The sequence below is a fragment of the Erpetoichthys calabaricus genome, chromosome 3, assembly GCF_900747795.2.
Source record: "Erpetoichthys calabaricus chromosome 3, fErpCal1.3, whole genome shotgun sequence".
Lineage (NCBI taxonomy): Eukaryota > Metazoa > Chordata > Cladistia > Polypteriformes > Polypteridae > Erpetoichthys > Erpetoichthys calabaricus.
In genome coordinates, this window is record NC_041396.2 from 289,030,174 (window position 1) to 289,050,581 (window position 20,408).

Consider the following 20,408-nt stretch of genomic DNA (forward strand, 5'->3'; position numbering starts at 1 on the left):
TCCTGCTGCTGTAGCCCATCTGCTTCAAGGTACAGATACGCTCTTCTGCATACCTTGGTTGTAACAAGTGGTTATTTGAGTTACTGTTACTTTTCTATCAACTCAAACCAGTTTGGCCATTCTCATCTGACCTCTGACACCAACAAGGCATTTTCACTCAGAGAACTGCAGATCACTGGATATTTTACCTTTTTTGGACCATTCTCTGTAAATCCTAGAGATGTTTGCGTGTGAAAATCCCAGAAGGTCACCAGTTTCTGAAATACTCAGACCTGCCCATCTGGCACCAACAATCATGCCACATTCAAAGTTACTTCAGTCCCCTTTCTTTTCCATTCTGTTGCTCAGTTTGAACTTCAGCAGGGTGTCTTGACAATGTCTATATGCCTAAATGCAATGAGTTGCTGCCATGCGACTGACTGATTAGATTTCTGTGTTAAGAAGCAGTTGCACAGGTTTACCTAATAAAGTGGTCAGTGAGTATATATTTACACATATGGAGATAAGAACATTTTTAATATAAAGCAAAGATGTAAGGGTCCTCAACCTACTTCCATCTACTACACAACTTGATTCATTACAGTATTCAGTGAATCTGTGCCTGTCTATATAAAGAAAAATAATTCTAAAGTTTATATTAGCTTAAAGCAGAACTTGAAATGTACAGTGTCTGACATCTATCCAACACAAACAGCTTTAAAATTATATATAAATAAATAAAAGATGTCTACACATATACATATAAGCACAAAAACACATACTAAATGTATAGCATATATAGACACATAAGAATATGTAGAGTAGACACTGAACATATACAGCATGCTTTGGAGGACGGTTGTTACAATTCACCAATCATGGCGTCACGGAGTGCTAAAATTTTGAGCAGCACATGCTAGTAAGAATTTCACCATACTCTGAATATGTGATAATAATTAACCCATAATAATATATAAACATGCATAGAAAAATGTAACACATACAGGCATTCCATAAAAAAGACAAAAGTTTTGAGGTAATCAGAGTTGGAATGTGGCATTGTGTTACATTTTGATTATACTTTGAGTAATGAGAAAAGCTCTATATAAATGTAAAGTATTATTATCTCTCTATTATAAAAAATAATCCTGGAGAGAAACAGTAGGGCGTCGAGACGTGATCGTCACGTTAAGATCACGGAAGACAGTTAAAAGACCCGCGAGGACCTTAAACATCAGACACTGTGCCAAGAGATTGACCCAGGACCGTCTCGAAATGATGCAAAACATGAGATTCTTGCAAGACATGCCCTACTTATGATCATTATCAAATAAGACAACGGGGCAGCAAAATATTCAGTTTGTGAAGGATTTGAGCACACACAAATCCAGGGTCTCAGCGTATATAAAGCGTATAAGGACAATATGTTATAAATGAAACGTCAATGAATAAACGAAGAAGAAAGCAGTGCGAAGAAAAGAGACTCAAAACGCTGGAGAGAAAAAAGAGCAAAAAAGAAAAAATAACCTAGGTGCAAATTCAGAAAATAAAGAAAGTAATTATCAGCCCGTAACAAGTGGAACTGAAACAAAGCACGTCCAATTGGGCTCAGAATTAAAAGACAGAGTAAAAGACAAAGTAGAACTTCATAAACACATTCACAAACGTTGGCGCTATACACATGCAGAGCAGATTATGAAAGCAGTGGAATTCGAAAGGCTCAAAAAAAAAAAAAAAACGTTTGCACGATACAAATGTGGAGATAGTTAAAGAATATGAAAGTAGGAAAATTAGAAAGTATAAAAAAAAGAAAGTAAAGATCGCAGTAACGCAAACAAACAGAAATTATTACTCGAAAAAGGGAAAATAATCACCACAGACCAGTTGTCATTGAAAAAAAAGCAGGACAAAGCGAGGTCAGAAATAAAAGACAGTAGAAAACAAAGTAAAACATCATATAAAGGTTACAAAACAAAGGAGCCAAACACATGCAGAGCAGGTTGGAGGTAATGAAAACTGGAATTCAAAAGACTCAAAAAAAATGTAGGCGCGAAACACATACAGGGCAAGATACAGAATATGAAAGCAGAAAAAAAAGACAGTGTCAAAACAAAGAAAGTAGACATCAAATTAGCGCAAAAAAGAAATTTTTACTTGGAGAAATAGCTAAAAGGTGAATAGAGATCGAATATATGGACATAGGTGACACATCAGAAGTATGTAAATATTGTAAGGCTTTGAAGTCAGAGAATTTCAAAAATGTGTTTTACCTCACATGCATTTATTGGTTACTTTGCAAAAAAAATAATTAACTGCTGATAATGTCGATCGTTTTGTCTGTGCTGAAATTCCAAACAGAGAAATCTATCCTGAATTATGGTACAAAGTCATTAAACACATGTCTCACTGACCTCATTTAAAAGATTCAGCATATTGGGACACGAAAGATTCCAAATATTGTTTTAAACATAAGATCTGAAATAAAAGTGAAACTAATGAAATAGCAACAATTCAAAGAAAAAAAAAATCTTAAAAGTGTGTATCCGGAAAACCAAACACAGGTGTTGGCGAGCAAAGCGAGCAGGGGGCGAAGCCCCCTAGTTATTATTAATAATAAAGTCACTGTACTCTCTATGTGAGAACAATGACTCTACACAATATGATTTATATTACAATGTATACACTGTACACAACACCTGCAATTGTTTTCGGTTTTTATTGAAATTTAAGCAGTCCAGTGAGTAACTTTAAATGGTACTAAGGCAAAAGAAGTAAACTACCATATTTAAAAAGATTAGGTTACCAAAAACTCAAAACATAATTTTCAGAGTTATACAAAAGAGCCTTTTTCAGGGAACAAGTAGTGGGTTAACAACTGAGACTTTTCTGCAACAACAGCAGTTAATAAAGCTTTGAAAGTCAATACAAACAAATCCTACAGGTGTCAAAATGTTTGTTGATTACTTACAACCCCTTTATCTTTAGATAATATCGCACTGTATATTACAATTATAATGGTAAGAAAAATGCAATTACCAAAGGAAAGTAAACAGACTATTACAACTACAAGAGTAGGCCTTTCCTTTCAAAAAATTACTTAAAAAAAAAAAAAAAAGTCACAGTGTCAGCCCGAGCCATTTGCATTTAAAAAGAACTTGGAAACTGGAGGACACTCTGACAGGAACAGGTCTGGCTGACCAAGAGCCACAGCAGAATCAAAAGACAAGTTTGTGAGAGCACACAGCTTATGGTTCACAAGACAGTGGTCAAATTAAGCAAGTGTCACTTTCAACTGTGAATAGAAGACTTCAAGCTGCAGGTCTGATAGGATGAGTGGTAGCCATTGATCAAACTTCAAAAGCTATGCTTAAAGCTGTTGTCCTGTAAGGCATCCATCACAAAAGCGGTCTACTCTCACCTACCTTGTCTTATGATTCTGTTGGGGCTTATGTACATGTGCTTTCTCAAATTTTTTATTTTTAATAAATTTGCAAAAATCTCAAGTAAACTTTTTTCACGTTGTCATTATGGGGTGTTGTGTGTAGAATTCTGAGGAAAAAAATTAATTTAATCCATTTTCGAATAAGACTGTAACGTAACAAAATGTGGAAAAAGTGATGTGCTGAGAATACTTTCCGGATGCACTGTATGTGTGTGTATATATATATATATATATATATATATATATATATATATATATATATATATTCACGGCATTCGTAGTCTGAATCACAATCTGATTGTATGGGTGGTTACCTACCAGGTAACGCTTGTGGTTGGTCAGCAGGTCGGCTAATATCCGCCACGATGCCCTCAGTTGTGAGAAGCGATCATAGAATGGTTGAAATAGTTTACTGTCAAATAATGCAAAGAGTACGCGACACGTGTTTCGCCCTAATTCTGGGCTCATCAGGTGTACACACTCTACTGCACTCCCTCTCTGGAATCAAACCTCGGATGTCAGCGCTAGAGGCGAAGCCCCTAACATTGCGCCACGATATATATATATATATATATATATATATATATATATATATATATATATATACATATACACACATATACATACACAGAGAAATAAAATTATGAACTGAAATATACACTTAAACATTACATATATTCAAAAGTACATTTTTTCAATAATGCCAAATATTAAAAAAAAATCAAAGCGAGCAACTGAAACAAACAAACAAACAGGAACATGAACTGTTTTTTGAGTATCCTGGAAGCAGATCAATTAGATATTTGGGTGAGAAAACTAAACAAAGAGGTCAGCCTTCACTACACAGTTAGGTAAATTAAAAACAGGGCCCACTGACAGATTTACATTTTTCAGGAAGTTCAAACCCCTCTAGCTTGGCTTGCCATCTCAGGTTGGGCGGTACTTTTATCAGGCTATACTCAGTTCCGGTGTCATACTACTGAGACATACCATGTGGTATGGGTTGGGTTATAACCCATTTTGATAAATGGACACTCATGTGTTCCACTAACAGACTGATCATGAAGTGGGCTTTTAACAGTCATACAGCCAAAAGACAGCACCTTTAGCTGGCACTGCAAAAGCCAAACATTTGGAGCTATCCTCTTAACTTGTCTCGCACCTTAACTTTGTCCTGGAATTAGAAAGCTACAATTCAGTTTAATAATAGCACAAGTATATTAAAGATTGGTGCCCAAGAGAAGACATTCAGAGTACAAGAGGACATGAGAGCCAGAGACCTGCACTGAAGGGTAACTGATGACTCTAAATTGGCATTGCATCTTTATTTCATACTAGCTGTGTAAGCCCTTGCTGTAAAACGCCCAGGTCCTAAAAACTACTGAAATCATCAGAAACAAAATTGAAATGTAGAGATGTCAGGTAATTGAAAGGAACTACTCTGGGCATCTCTCTCCTAGGAGGAATTGTTTTGCCGATGTGCTCGCATAGCTTGTGTATTAGCGGCGGGAGGAAAAGTAAAAGGGATACCGCTTTGCCGATATAAGCGGCTAAGCAATTTTGTCTTTCTTCGGTTTCATTTTGTAGACGTGCTGGCCTTGCTTGTGTTATTAGATAGATAGATAGATAGATAGATAGATAGATAGATAGATAGATAGATAGATAGATAGATAGATAGATAGATAGATAGATAGATAGATAGATAGATAGCTTTATTAATCCATCCATCCATTGTCCAACCCGCTGAATCCGAACACAGGGTCACGGGGGTCTGCTGGAGCCAATCCCAGCCAACACAGGGCACAAGGCAGGAAACAATCCTGGGCAGGGTGCCAACCCACCGCAGGACACACACAAACACACCCACACACCAGGGGAAATTCACATACTCCAGCAGCAGCATTTTATATTAGCAGCTCAGCGAGTTTTCTGTTTGCTCACAGGTGCAGCCCTTACCCCAACTCCACCTCTCACTTCCGGGCTGGGCAGACACACACACTACCACGTGTAGACGTTTATATATAACATAGTACATTTTTTTTTTTTTTGCATTTTATTGATTTTAATTAAAATCAAAAAAAACATTCCATACAAGCACGTCAACTTTAACAAAACTAGGTTTGAAAAAAATCAACCACCATCCATGAGAAAGAGAGCTAGGTCAGCAGAGTAAAACTTTAAACTAGTAAAATAAGTAAATAGATAAATTAATAAAAATAAATAAAATAAAAAAGAGGGGAGAGAATCTGCTTCCTCAATTTAAAAGTTTATTCGAAAATGTTATTGATTAGATCCTGCCTGGTTTTGAAAATGTTTTGTACAGATTCTCGAAGTGAGAATTTGATTTTTTTTTTTCCAATTTCAAACAGTATATAACAACATCAGTTACCCACTGACTTAACATAGATGAGTTAGGATTCTTCCAGTTGAGTGAGATAAGTCTATATGCCAATAGTGTAGTAAAGACAATTACAGTTTGTTTGTCCTTCTCCACTTTAAGCCCATATAGCACATTTCTATTGTATACACCACCCAAAGGCATGTTACAAGTACAACTAATCATTTTTTAACAACTGGGGTACAGGCAGAAGTAATGACTTATTTAGGGTCATACACTGAAATTAGGATTGAAGTAGCAACTTCATGGCTTACAGTCCAGTGCCTTTGCAGGCTACACTCTCAAAAGGTAAAAGATAGCTTTTTACACCTCCCTGCAAAAGTGAAACCAAACCAAGAAATCAAATGCTAAAATGCTTATTTTGGCTGCTTTCACTACAAGCCTCATAAATTAGCGAGGATTATAGACGGCAGTAACTAAAAAATCCTTGTGCCGCCTGAAGGACTTTAAAATTCCAAAATGTTCATCTTACTTAATGTAGCCAGACTACAGGCACAACATATGACATAGCTCCAAGATACCTGGGTAGTGGGAGCACCTGTTGCCATAGATACATAAAGCAAGAGAAACAGAATTCACAGAGGTCCTGATTTAACTCACATTCACATTGTTAAGGAAAAGCTTCATGATGACTCTCAAAGTGACCACGTAGAAGTTGAACAGTGTTTTCAATGACTGCATTACAAACACTCACACAAAATGTAAATCACATCAGCCACATGCTGTACAAATTTCTAAAAATAATTTAAAAGTAAATTAATCCAATTTCCTCTTTCTCGCCAATGCCATACTGTTACGCTTGTATGAAAAAATAAACTGTTTACCTTTTTTCTGTGCAGATCTGGCTAAAGAAAAAATCAGTAAAGATATCTAAAATAATATGTACATTCAGTGGGCCTCAATTTGTCCCTCATACAGAAATTAACCAATGTATGATTTTAAAACATCTATTTTACCCCTGTGTCACAGCCCACTGGTCACCAATGATTCAAGGCTCCCACTCAGTCACATGGTAACATTTCCAGTTAATTCATTATTAGAGATTATTCATAAAGCAGACAAGGCACCACTAGCTTATCAGTGGTTTGATCTCCTGGCCTGTTATTATTCACTTGAGCAAAAGACGTCAACCTGGCAAACAATTTCCACTCAGGCCTCAATTACCAGTATTTCAGGTTTTTTTTTACTTGTTTTCTGTGCTTTTGCCTTTCTAGGTTGAAGATCCATACATTTTATGTGCCCACATTACTCCAGCCAGCATCTGGGGTGGGAGTGGGACTTCTGGAAACCTAAACCAACAGCAAGAAACAACTAGGAAATCCTGAATCACTAGAAAAACATTTGACAAATAAAATCTAATAATTTGGAGCTTTACTGTCCTTTAGCTCAGTGGATCTCAAACTCAGTCCTAGGGACTACATGTGGCAGCAGGCTTTTGTTCCAATCATGTTCTGTTTTTAAGTGGACTCCTAGTCTACTTGAGCAAGTTGTTATTTCTAGTTTGGTTTTTTGGGTTGGTGAAGGGATTGGCACTCCAGCCATCATAAAAAAACCTCACATCCTTGGTGCTGAGGTGTCACCAGTTGCATGGCTGCATTCTGGTCCGAATCTGGGGTCCTAAGGTGGTTTGTCATGTGGTGGGTGCGGCAATGTGCTGTATCAGTGCATGCTCCTAACCTCTCTCTCTCTGTGTTTTGGGGTCAATGTAGAGATTGCAAGTCTAAGTTTGGTATTTTTTTTTTTTTAGTAGAATGTATCAAGCATTTACAAGGGGATAATTTAGTGTTTTAACATGTTTAAGATTTCCATCATCATCATGATTTTCATTTTGTTTTTAATTCATGACTTTCTAAGGGGTGGCACGGTGGTGCAGTGGGTAGCGCTGCCAACCTCGCAGTTAGGAAACCCAGGTTCACTTCCTGGGTCCTCCCTGCGTGGAGTTTGTATGTTCTCCCGTGTCTGTGTGGGTTTCCTCCGGGTGCTCCGGTTTCCACCCACAGTCCAAAGACATGCAGGTTAGGTGCATTGGCGATCCGAAATTTTCCCTAGTAAGTGCTTGGTGTGTGAGTGTGTGTGTGTATATGTGTGTGCCCTGCGGTGGGGCTGGTGCCCTGCCCGGGGTTTGTTTCCTGCCTTGCACCTTGTGTTGGCTGGATTGGCTCCAGCAGACCCCCCGTGACCCTGTAGTTAGGATATAGCAGGTTGGATAATGGATGGACTTTCTAAGGAGCAGATTAATGGGGTTGACACTGAAGTAGATGCAGCCTTTCAACATTCAGTACTGTTTGCTGAGATGTTTGTTCTGTTTGTTGTTAATTTTTGTTTTTATTATTATTTTTTTTTAATTTTTACTGATTTTATTGAAATCACACAACATTCCATACAAATACATCAATTTTACAAGAAAAGGATTGAAAACAAATTAACCCCCATCCCTGAGAAAGAGAGCATGGCCAGCAAAATAAAATTTAAACCTAGTAAAAATAAGCAAATAGATTGAGTAATAAGTGAATATAGATAAATGGAGAAGACAAAAAAGTGCTTTAAAAGCTTATTCTAAAATGTTATTGATTAGATCCTGCCAGATTTGGAAAAATTTCTGCACAGATCCTCTAAGTGAGAATTTTATTTTTTCCAATTTCAAATAATATATAACATCAGTTACCCATTGACTTAAAAGGGGAGAGTTAGGATTCTTCCAGTTGAGCAAGATAAGTCTACGTGCCAATAGTGTAGTAAAGGAAATTACAGTTTGTTTGTCCTTCTCCACTTTAAGCCCCTCTGGAAGTACACCAAACACAGTTGTTAGTGGATTAGGAGGGATTGTGACACCAAGGCTGTCTGAAAGGCATTTAAAAATCTTGGTCCAAAATGATGTTAGTTTGGTGCAGGCCCAGAACATGTGACCCAGTGAGGCTGGAACTTGATTGCAGCGTTCTCAGGTTGGATCTTGCCCTGGAAACATTTTGGATAATTTTAAGCAAGACAGATGTGCTCGATATATAATTTTGTGTTGAGTAATTGTATGCTTTGCGCATATGGAGCTCGAGTGGATTCTCTGCATTACTACCTTCCACTCCTTTTCTGATATGTTGAGGATCCTCTTGGATCTTTGAAAGGGAGGGACTGTAAAATGGTTTTATATATTGCAGAGATTCTGTCTAAGTCCTTGAAACTGATGAGTATTTTTTCCAGCATAGAGGGAGGTGGGAGATGAGGGAAATTGGGTAGGTTCTGTTTAACAAAGTTTCTAATTTGAAGATAGTGAAAGAAATGTGTTGCTGGAAAGTTACATTTCTTCTCTGATAATTCCCTTTATCTCATAAGCATTTCAACAGTGAACTGCTAGTGGCTCAATGGCGATTGCAAAAAGTAGTGGTGACAAAGGGCATCCTTGTCTGGTACCACGTTCTAGTTTAAAGTAGTCTGAATTAATGTTATTAATACAAACTGAAGCTTCTGGATTGATATACAGTAATTTAATCCATGCACAAATGTTTGGCCCAAACCCAAATTACTCCAATGTAGTGAAAAGGTAGTTCCATTCAATCATATCAAATGCTTTTTCTGCATCCAAGAATAATAAAATCTATGGGATATTTGACTTTGCGGGTGAGTATATTACATTAAAAAGGCGTCGAAGATTGAACGCTAAATGTCGGCCTTTAATAAATCCAGTTTGATCTTGTGATATTACTGAAGGCAGCACTTCCTCCATCCTTCTAGCTAGGACTTTGGAGAGTATTTTAACATCATTATTCAGAAGTGAAATTGGTCTGCATGATGCACATTGTAATACATCCTTATTTTGTTTAGGAAAGACGGTGACTGATGCTTGACGAAAAGTTTGCGGTAGAATTTTAATTTTTGTTTTTAATTGCCATTATTAGGATGCAATTAAGGGAGCAAATTACATAGAAAAATGCAAACAAAAAACAGAGTTAAGCATTTAAGGTTGTAGAGAAATTCAGATATTCTAAATATCTTCAAATATGCTATGCATTTTGTGAATGCAGTGTACGAGATTAGAAAAAAGGACCACTCAATTAAATTAAATGAGATCAGTTAGAAGTAAAATGACTTACTGGTTGTTAAACTGGCTGGAATAAAAAACCTGTAGCCACATAATGTGGCCTAGGACTGAGTTTGAGAGCCACCGTTTTAGCAATAATTAAAATAAGCCTTTTTAATTTTTTTTTCCCATACATCACCTTCCAAATATGCATCTCTTCAAGCTCTTGCACATTCTGTTCAGATTTTATTGCCAGAAAAATACAAGATGAGGAGATATGAGGAATTTGTTAATTTTAAGAAAGGTAGGTGATTGGGAGATGGTTGCCATCCATGTTATTTTTATGAATAACTGTTTTTATGCAGCATGGTGGTGCAATTCATATATGGTTTCATTAATATTATCAGTATTATTTTTACTATTCCCCTCCTCGAACCGCCACCTTATCGTGGTGGAGGGGTTTGCGTGTCCTAATGATCCTAGGAGCTCTGTTGCCCGGGGCTTTATGCCCCTGGTAAGGCCACCCAAGGCAAACTGGTCCTAGGTGAGGGATAAGACAAAGTGCGGTTCAACAAACCTTCCATGATGAATAAAAAATTTGGACGGCATTTTCCCTCGCCCGGACGCGGGTCACCGGGACCCCCCTCTGGAGCCAGGCCTGGAGGTGTGACTCGATTGCGAGCGCCTGGTGGCCGGGCTTACACCCATGGGGCTCAGCCGGGCACAGCCCAAAGAGGCAACGTGGGACCCCCTTCCCATGGGCTCACCACCTATGGGAGGGGCCAAGGAGGTCAGGTGCAGTGTGAGTTGGGTGGTGGCCGAAGGCGGGGACCTTGGCGGTCCGATCATCGGCTACAGAAGCTGGCTCTTGGGATGTGGAATGTCACCTCTCCGAAGGGGAAGGAGCCTGAGCTAGTGCGCGAGGTTGAGAGGTTCCGGCTAGATATAGTCGGGCTCACCTCGACTCACAGCTTTGACTCTGGAACCAATCTCCTTGAGAGGGACTGGACTCTGTACGACTCTGGAGTTGCCCCCGGTGAGAGGCGCCGAGCGGATGTGGGCATACTTATTGCCCCCCGACTTGGAGCCTCTACATTGGGGTTTACCCCAGTGGACGAGAGGGTAGCCTCCCTCTGCCTTCGGGTGGAGGGACAGGTCCTAACTGTTGTTTGTGCGTATGCACTGAACAGCAGTTTGGAGTACCCACCCTTTTTGGAGTCCCTGGAGAGGGTGCTAGAGGGCATATCTTCTGGGGACTCCCTCGTACTGCTGGGAGACTTCAATGCTCATGTGGGCAATGACAGTGAGACCTGGAAGGGTGTGATTGGGAGGAATGGCCCCCCCGATCTGAACCCGAGTGGTGTTTTGTTATTGGACTTCTGTGCTCGTCACGGATTGTCCATAATGAACACCATGTTCAAGCATAGGGGTGTCCATATGTGCACTTGGCACCAGGACACCCTAGGCCTCAGTTCGAGATCGACTTTGTGGTCGTGTCGTCGGACTTCCGGCCACATGTCTTGAACACTCGGGTGAAGAGAGGGGTGGAGCAGTCAACTGATCATCACCTGGTGGTGAGTTGGCTTTGATGGTGGGGGAGGATGCCGGTCAGGCCTGGTTGGCCCAAACGTGTTGTGAGGGTCTGCTGGGAACGTCTGGCAGAGTCCCCTGTCAGAAGTAGCTTCAACTCCCACCTCTGGCAGAACTTCAACCACATCCCAAGGGAGGTGGGGGACATTGAATCCGAATGGGCCATGTTCCGTGCCTCTATTGTTGAGGCAGCTGACCACAGCTGTGGCCGTAAGGTAGTTGGTGCCTGTCGTGGCGGCAATCCCCGAACCCGTTGGTGGACACCGGCAGTGAGGGATGCTGTCAAGCTGAAGAAGGAGTCCTACTGGTCCCTTTTGTCCTGTGGGACTCTTGAGGCAGCTGATAGGTACCAGCAGGCCAAGCGGAATGCGGCTTCGGTGGTTGCTGAGGCAAAAACTCGGGCATGGGAAGAGTTTGGGGAGGCCATGGAGAATGACTTTCGGAAAGGCTTCGAGGAGATTCTGGTCCACCGTCCAGCGTCTCAGGAGGGGGAAGCAGTGCAGTGTCAACACTGTGTATGGTGGGGATGGTGCGCTGCTGACCACGACTCGGGACGTTGTGGATCGGTGGGGGGAGTACTTCAAAGACCTCCTCAATCCCACTAACATGCCTTCCAATGAGGAAGCAGAACCTGGGGACTCGGAGGTGGGCTCCCCCATCTCTGGGACTGAGGTCACCAAGGTGGTCAAAAAACACCTTGGTGGCAGGGCCCAAGGGGTGGATGAGATATGCCCGGAGTTCCTCAAGGCTCTGGATGTTGTAGGGCTGTCTTGGTTGACACGTCTCTGCAACATCGCATGGACATCAGGGACAGTGACTCTGGATTGGCAGACCGGGGTGGTGGTCCCCCTCTTTAAGAAGGGGGGACCGGAGGGTGTGTTCCAACTACAGAGGGATCACACTCCTCAGCCTCCCTGGAAAAGTCTATTCGGGGGTTCTGGAGAGGAGGGTCTCTCGGATAGTCGAACCTCGGATCTCGGATTCAGGAGGAACAGTGTGGTTTTCGTCCTGGTCGCGGAACAGTGGACCAGCTCTACATCCTTAGCAGAGTCCTGGAGGGTGCATGGGAGTTCGCCCAACCAGTCTACATGTGTTTTGTGGACTTGGAAAAAAAAAACTTTCATCACTGCACTGCCATGCCTTTCCAAAATTGTTATTTGATGAACTCAAATTACTTTAGTGGCAGGATAATGCACTTTGTTAACTTGACTTGATAAAGCACGACTAAACAATGCCCTATACAGTAATTAATACTGATATTAATAAATTCCCTGTGATTTACTTATTAAACGGTAAATATCACTAGATTCCTCCATGCATTTCTCACACAGACCAGATGGTAGTACAACAATTAAAAAAAAAAAAAAAAAAGACAATCGACACGATACTACACATTAAGACACTTATAGTGAAAATGTGCTGTACATGTTGATTTCTGAGATCCTTCTGGTTACATCCAAGCTTGGTACAAATGAGCATCACTCATCATCTTTCAACAAATAAACATCTTGTTCACATAAAGTACACATTGACTTCTGGTCAGAAAGATTAGCGGTTTTGGATTCTTTTTCAGTCTGGCACCCTCTGCAGTAGACACATTACATTGTTTCAATTTAATAGGACACATGCAATAATATCCAATATAATAAGTATTATGAAATAGAAAGAAAAGAAGACAAAAAGAAGTGAAAAATTTCACAACTAGGGAAACAAAAAAAAGTTTCTTGCTGGAAATTCATACCAAACATCTTTGCACAAAGTGAATTCATTCTGTTTTTGAGAAACGTTTCACAGAATTCTTGTGTGTTGTTAGACATATCACATACTTGAAGTGCCTGCCAACAGGTGAGCAGCCTTGGGTTCTCATCCCAGTATGGCCACTGTCTATATGGAGTTCGCACCTTCTTCTTGTGTAGCAAGGACTTGTGTGCTTAAATTGCTACCAACTTTAAAGTAGCACATTACAAGAACAAAAAAAGTTTACACCCCAGGCAAAACAATTTCAATCTTGTTTTCCCAACATGCTGTGTAAGATAATGGTACTATATCAAAAAAAAAAAAAAGATGCAAAACCTTCATTGTGATGATATGTACTATAAAAACAAAACTAATGGCAAACACCTACTTTAGGTGAACAGCACACCACTGTGTTCAATGTGTCAAAGGTCATCAGTACAGATCACTGTCAAGCAAGAAGCACCACCTGAATCCTACCATTTTATAACTTTAATTATAAATAGTGCTAGATGAATTAAAAAGTAATTACAGCAGGATATAAACAGTACAGTGCTCTCCGCTGATGGATTTGCCGTAATTTGTGTTAACCAAAATGTGACAGGAGCTCAATTTCTAACTGAGAAAATTAACTTTTTAGTCCTGACTGCCAAGAGGTTTGGGCAGGAAGGACACTTCTAATGTTAACTCCTAGACTGGATCAACTCTGGAGATTGTCTTCTTCATTTTGATTAATAATATGTGGATGCTTTCTTCCAGTTTGGTCACCTTTTCAAGTTTCTTGCTTTTCCTCTGACACATACTGGCTATATATTATATATACATACATATTATATATAGTATGAACAACTTGTTTTCTGCAGTGGGTTGGCACCCTGCCCGGGATTGGTTCCTGCATTGTGCCCAGTGTTGGCTGGGATTAGCTCCAGCAGACCCCCGTGACCCTGTGTTCAGATTCAGCGGGTTGGAAAATGGATGGATGGATGGATGGACAACTTGTTTTTTCTTGATTGGTTTTGTTCATTATCATCATAGATTGATTTATTGTGCTCCCCTTTTGAACCATTCCATTAAAAACCTTGTTTAAAATTGTCATTTTTTCTGTTTTACCACCTTTTAAATGATTTCATTTTTGTTATAAAACAATCTATCTTATCTTTTAAAACTCTGGTAAAATACTTGACACAATGTACACATAGTACTGATCCGGCTACTAGTCCAGGGAAGGTTCCTGCCTTGAGCCATTTGTTGCAATAATAGGTTTCAGCCCCATATCACAAAGAATTTGATTCAGAAGGTTTGAAAATATTATGCTATGTGACTACATGCACCTTTTTGAATACTTAAGAAAACATTTGCTATCCATTCCCAAGCACAGGTACTATATAAAAAGTGTTCACTGCACAGTGAGATAAACATTCTCAAACACTATATCATTTTTACTTTTGTAAAAGCATTAAAGTGAGATCATTCTAGGAAAATGCAATATCCCAAAGATTTTCTTCACGTTTTCTCATTTACTTTTTCAGGATCTTAGGCTCTCACATACTCCATAATCTATTAAATGAAAATCTGTACATTGAAGTCTTGCAACACACTCCCACCATCCGGAATCTCCCTCTTTACCTTTGTACTACTTTTTTCAAGAACTCTTTCAAGGCACTCTTGTGGATCACAGAGGACAAATACAGAATAAACTCATTTGTAGTAGCAAAGACAACAAAAGCATGGGATGATACTCCACCAAATTTCTATAGTATACATGTTTATTGTGTAACTCTGTCTATATGTTCAGTGTGAGCTACAGTATGTGATACAAATTACTGGTTACTAAACTTATAAATAAAGGGTAATTGCTAAAATGTATGTACCATTAGTTGTGTTCTCAGTGACGAACACTATACAGCATAAAACATATCTGCGACTGTGATGCCTCATTCATGGATTGTTTCCTGCTTTGCACACGATGCTGTCAGTATAGACACTGTCAGAGACGAACCCCAAGAGGGATAGGAAGGTTCAGAAATGGATGGATGTTAAAAAGAGCAAGGCATTGCATGACACCAAAAGGCCACTGCATCAATTATGAACAGCTACATATAAAACACCCATTATTTCATTGTAATTCCATTAAGCATTCTTTGTCTCTTTATTTATTGTGTGCAATATTTATTTTTATTCATAATATCAATAATTTTAACTGCCGTTTTATTTTTCGTTAATGTTATATTAAAAGAACAAATGTGAAGGAAAACTACATTGTTCCTGTCACAAATAACAAATGAGCCCTTGAACTCTAAAAGTGAGATACAAAAAAAATAAGACTGGATCATCGAAAACCTTTTTTGTTATCACTAGTCATTTAATTTCACTGTACGCAATAATACTACGTGTTGAAAGGTGAGACACTTCAGTCCGCTCCGTTATCGTCATGAAATTGACACACCTCGTATACTAACATAAAAATAAAGAATTCGACCCATGATGGGTTTCTGCCTCTGTGTCTGTTTCATTAAACGATGGGAACTACTTGGAATGTTCAAGGATACATGTTCCTCATTCGCTGCTTCGCTTTAAACAAAGTCTGATACCATGTTCGCGTTGGAAGGCGCTATATAAAATGTTTGTATGTTATGAACTATAATGTGGAGCATTTTTGTTACATTGAAAATAACATAAATGGTAAGGTACAGATTTCTGTTGTCAGTGTATTTCAATTGTAAAAATAATTAAGAACGCTATAATGAAAATACTAATTTGAAATCCAGAGACAGGTATATGTAACAAAAACTCACGTGACACAAAAGACCTTCATATTGTCCGGACACTTGGGACAGAGGGTTAAACAGCCATCCTGACTAGCAATATTCAGTAAACTAAGAATACACCTTGCCGCATATATCTTCTTGTTAATCAAACAGAATAAAAACATACTGTAACTCGGAAGCTCGTCCTACCTGCCCCACAATTATAACCTCTCCTTCTTTCAAGAGTTCTGGTGTCCTCTTCTTCGTGGCTTCAGAATATGCACATGAATACACAGAGACAGATTTCTCGCATTCTTCCAAGGTCCAAACAAAACGAAAAAGTTAACCCGAAGAAGCAGTGTGAGTCCTCAGTTAAACCGCGTCCCTCGTTTGCTGACCTGCTCGGCAGATTGTCACTTGCATTCGCGACTGGCGGACGTGCGAGGATGAAACTCAAATTACAGATTGGAAGGGATGAACTTCGGCGAACTGACAATGAAAGCTCCTGAAACTTGGGATTTCCCCGGGCTGTCGCACAGTGAACAACCCAGTACGTAAGGGAAACTTCGAAGTGCAAAATCTCAACAAGTATTCAAAACTGTACAAATGATACAAATTAAACTAACGAGGCGTTTAGCATAGGCGGACACAGCCACGCACCAATCATGTCAGTTCCTAGAATTCAGGCGTGCCTTGCCAGAGCTCTGCTCCACCGCCCTGCCTTTGCTATTTTTGGGGAGCGTAACATTATTGCAACAGGTCAGGCTCAGGCGCGCCCCCAAAACTACATGACTGTCGTCTACTCCTCTTTCCCTCCTCCTCCTCCTCTTCTCCCGCCTCTTCCCTCTGCCTGATTTCGTGAGGGGGTCTAGAAATCCAATCCGCTCTTCGAGTTATCGAACTACGCCTCCCTACAGAGAAGGAGTGTGGTGACGAATAAAATACAGTAATTTCAAATTAATAACGCGTGTCCCTGAGTAAAGCCACAAAAGCTTACACAGTTTCTAACTCTAACTTTCCCTCCTCCCTCTCATTCACTTTGACACATGTCACTTTGAGGTCGCTCCGCCCCGCCGTAACGCTCCCGCCTTCGGTCTCCAATCATTGGAGCAAACGTCAACAATTTAACTTCTCCATTGGCTGCAAAACAGGATATTCCGCGCGAAAATTTCACCTCGCCCCTATTACGGAAAGGTGAGGTGTGGCGTGACGTCACTAGTCCCCAGAGAGGTAAACAACTCGTTCTTTTAAAGAAGACACGACGCTGAAAAATTTGTCCAGAAGGATGAGGCAGATTAATCCAGTTTGTGAATGGTCTGGCGCGCGGACAAAATCTCACGAGAAAAGAAATAATTCAAGCAAATGGCGCTGTGCTCGAGATCCCAGTTTTAAAGTGAATTCTTATTTGAGTTCATAATATAAAAAGAAACAGAAGCAGAAACTTGAGCGAATGGACAACGCTTTCAAAACCAAATGGGATGAGGATTCGATGGATGCCATTTAAAACACAGATTCAAAGTTCTGTACAAGTTTACAAAAGACATACATCTTTACAATCCATTCATTTTAAATTGCGATTTTCAACATAAAAGATGGTAGGGCACATATGCTTATAATATCCATCTATCCATTTTCTAAATCCGCTCATCCTGAGCAGGTTCACATGGAAATTGGAGCCAATCCCAGTAAGTACCTGGCAGGAACAATCCTTAAATGGGGCTGGGTGAACACATGCACACTCACAAACACACACTAGGGCCAATTTAGCAATTCACCTGATCTGTATATATTTAAAATAAAACTCAAAAGTCAGTCAGTCATTGTCCAATTATATCCTAACACAGGGTCACAGGGGTCTGCTGGAGCCAATCACAGCCAACACAGGGTGCAAAGCAGGAACAAACCCCGGGCAGGGTGCCAGCCCACCGCAGGGCACACACACACCAAGCACACACTTGGGACAATTTAGGACTGCCAATGTACCTAACCTGCATGTCTTTGAACTGTGGGAGGAAACCGGAGCACCCGGATGAAACCCACGCAGACACGGGGAGAACATGCAAACTCCACACAGGGAGGACCCGGGAAGCAAAGTTTTTGAATCTACTATCCGTAATCTTAGCATCCTTAACAATACATTTTCTGTAATTCTTCATGTTAATAACTTGATCTTGTATGGATTGCATAAACCCTTCTGCATCTCCAAAAATATCACCACGGCTTGGCCAGCTACTTGACGCAATCTTATCCAGACAAGGCTTATCAAATTCATGAGGAAGGCTGCTATGCAATGTTTTCTGAGTCTATGCTTGTGTTTTTTTTTTCTTCCCATGGGCTCACCACCTATGGGAGGGGCCGAGGAGGTTGGGTGCAGTGTGAGTTGGGTGGTGGCCGAAGGCGGGGACCTTGGCGATCCGATCCTCGGCTACAGAAGCTGGCTCTTGGGACGTGGAATGTCACCTCCCTGAAGGGGAAGGAGCCTGAGCTAGTGCGCGAGGTTGAGAGGTTCCGGCTAGATATAGTCGGGCTCACCTCAACGCACAGCTTGGACTGTGGAACCAATCTCCTTGAGAGGGGCTGGACTCTGTACCACTCTGGAGTTGCCCCCGGTGAGAGGTGCAGAGCGGGTGTGGGCATACTTATTGCCCCCCGACTTGGAGCCTGTACATTGGGGTTTACCCCAGTGGACGAGAGGGTAGCCTCCCTCCGCCTTCGGGTGGGGGGATGGGTCCTAACTGTTGTTTGTTTGTATGCACTGAACAGCAGTTCGGAGTACCCACCCTTTTTGGAGTCCCTGGAGGGGGTGCTAGAGAGCATACCTTCTGGGGACTCCCTCATACTGCTGGTAGACTTCAATGCTCACATGGGCAATGACAGTGAGACCAGGAAGGGCATGATTGGGAGGAATGCCCCCCCCCGATCTGAACCAGAGTGGTGTTTTGTTATTGGACTTCTGTGCTCGTCACGGATTGTTCATAACAAACACCATGTTCCAGCATAGGGGTGTTCATATGTGCACTTGGCACTTGGCGTGAACTTCGACCACGTCCCGAGGGAGGTGGGGGACATTGAGTCCGAATGGGCCATGTTCCGTGCCTCTATTGTTGAGGCAGCTGACCGGAGCTGTGGCCGTAAGGTGGTCGGTGCCTGTCGTGACGGCAATCCCCGAACCCGTTGGTGGACACCGGCGGTGAGGGATGCTGTCAAGCTGAAGAAGGAGTCCTACAGGATCCTTTTGTTCTGTGGGACTCTTGAGGCAGCTAATAGGTACCGGCAGGCCAAGCGGAATGCGGCTTCAGTGGTTGCTGAGGCAAAAACTCGGGCATGGGAGGAGTTTGGGGAGGCCATGGAGAACAACTTTTGGACGAATTCGAGGAGATTCTGGTCCACCATCCAGCGTCTCAGGAGGGGGAAGCAGTGCAGTGTCAACACTGTGTATGGTGGGGATGGTGCGCTGCTGACCTCGACTCGGAACGTTGTGGGTCGGTGGGGGGAGTACTTCGAAGACCTCCTCAATCCCACTAACATGCCTTCCAATTAGGAAGCAGAACCTGGGGACTCGGAGGTGGGCTCCCCCATCTCTGGGACTGAGGTCACCGAGTTGGTCAAAAAACTACTTGGTGGCAGGGCCCAGGGGGTGGATGAGATAAGCCCAGAGTTCCTCAAGGCTCTGGATGTTGTAGGACTGTCTTGGTTGACACGTCTCTGCAACATCGCATGGACATCAGGGACAGTGCCTCTGGATTGGCAGACCGGGGTGGTGGTCCCCTTCTTTAAGAAGGGGGATCGGAGGGTGTGTTCCAACTACAGAGGGATCACACTTCTCAGCCTCCCTGGAAAAGTCTATTTGGGGGTTCTGGAGAGGAGAGTCCATTGGATAGTCGAACCTCGGATTCAGGAGGAACAGTGTGGTTTTCGTCCTGGTCGCGGAACAGTGGACCAGCTCTACACCCTTAGCAGAGTCATGGAGGGTGCATGGGAGTTCGCCCAACCAGTCTACATGTGTTTTGTGGATTTGGAAAAAGCATTCGACCGGGTCCCTCGGGGAATGCTGTTGGGTCCCCGTACAACCGGTGTCAGAGCTTGGTCCGCATTGCCAGCAGTAAGTCGAACCCGTTTCCAGTGAGAGTTGGACTCCGCCAGGGCTGCCCTTTGTCACCAATTCTGTTCATAACTTTTATGGACAGAATTCCTAGGCGCAGCCAGGGTGTTGAGGGGGTCCGTTTTGGTGGACTCAGGATTGGGTCACTGCTTTTTGCAGATGATGTTGTCCTGTTTGCTTCATCATGCCGTGATCGGTTCGCAGCAGAGTGTGAAGCGGCTGGGATGGGAATCAGCACCTCCATATCTGAGACCATGGTCCTCAGCCGGAAAAGGGTGGAGTGCCCCCTCAGGGTTGGGAGCGAGATCCTGCCTCAAGTGGAGGAGTTCAAGTATCTCGGGGTCTTGTTCACGAGTGAGGGAAGAATGGAGCGTGAGATCGACAGGTGGATCGGTGCGGTGTCT

The 20,408-nt window shown here is 41.8% G+C and overlaps 2 protein-coding genes across 3 annotated transcripts in view; one reads left to right on the top strand and one right to left on the bottom strand.

Annotated features, from left to right (window-relative positions):
* The window catches only part of LOC114644657 (vitamin D3 receptor A), a 177,549-nt gene extending 160,626 nt beyond the window's left edge, over positions 1-16,923 (bottom strand). For both annotated transcript variants that reach the window (XM_028792701.2, XM_051924361.1), the window contains exon 1: positions 16,113-16,923. The gene's annotated coding sequence lies outside the window, so the exon portion shown is untranslated. The remainder of the gene's footprint in view (positions 1-16,112) is intronic.
* Positions 1-20,408, top strand: part of slc48a1a (solute carrier family 48 member 1a) — a 1,064,469-nt gene that overhangs the window by 940,863 nt on the left and 103,198 nt on the right. The gene's annotated exons all lie outside the window — the stretch shown is intronic.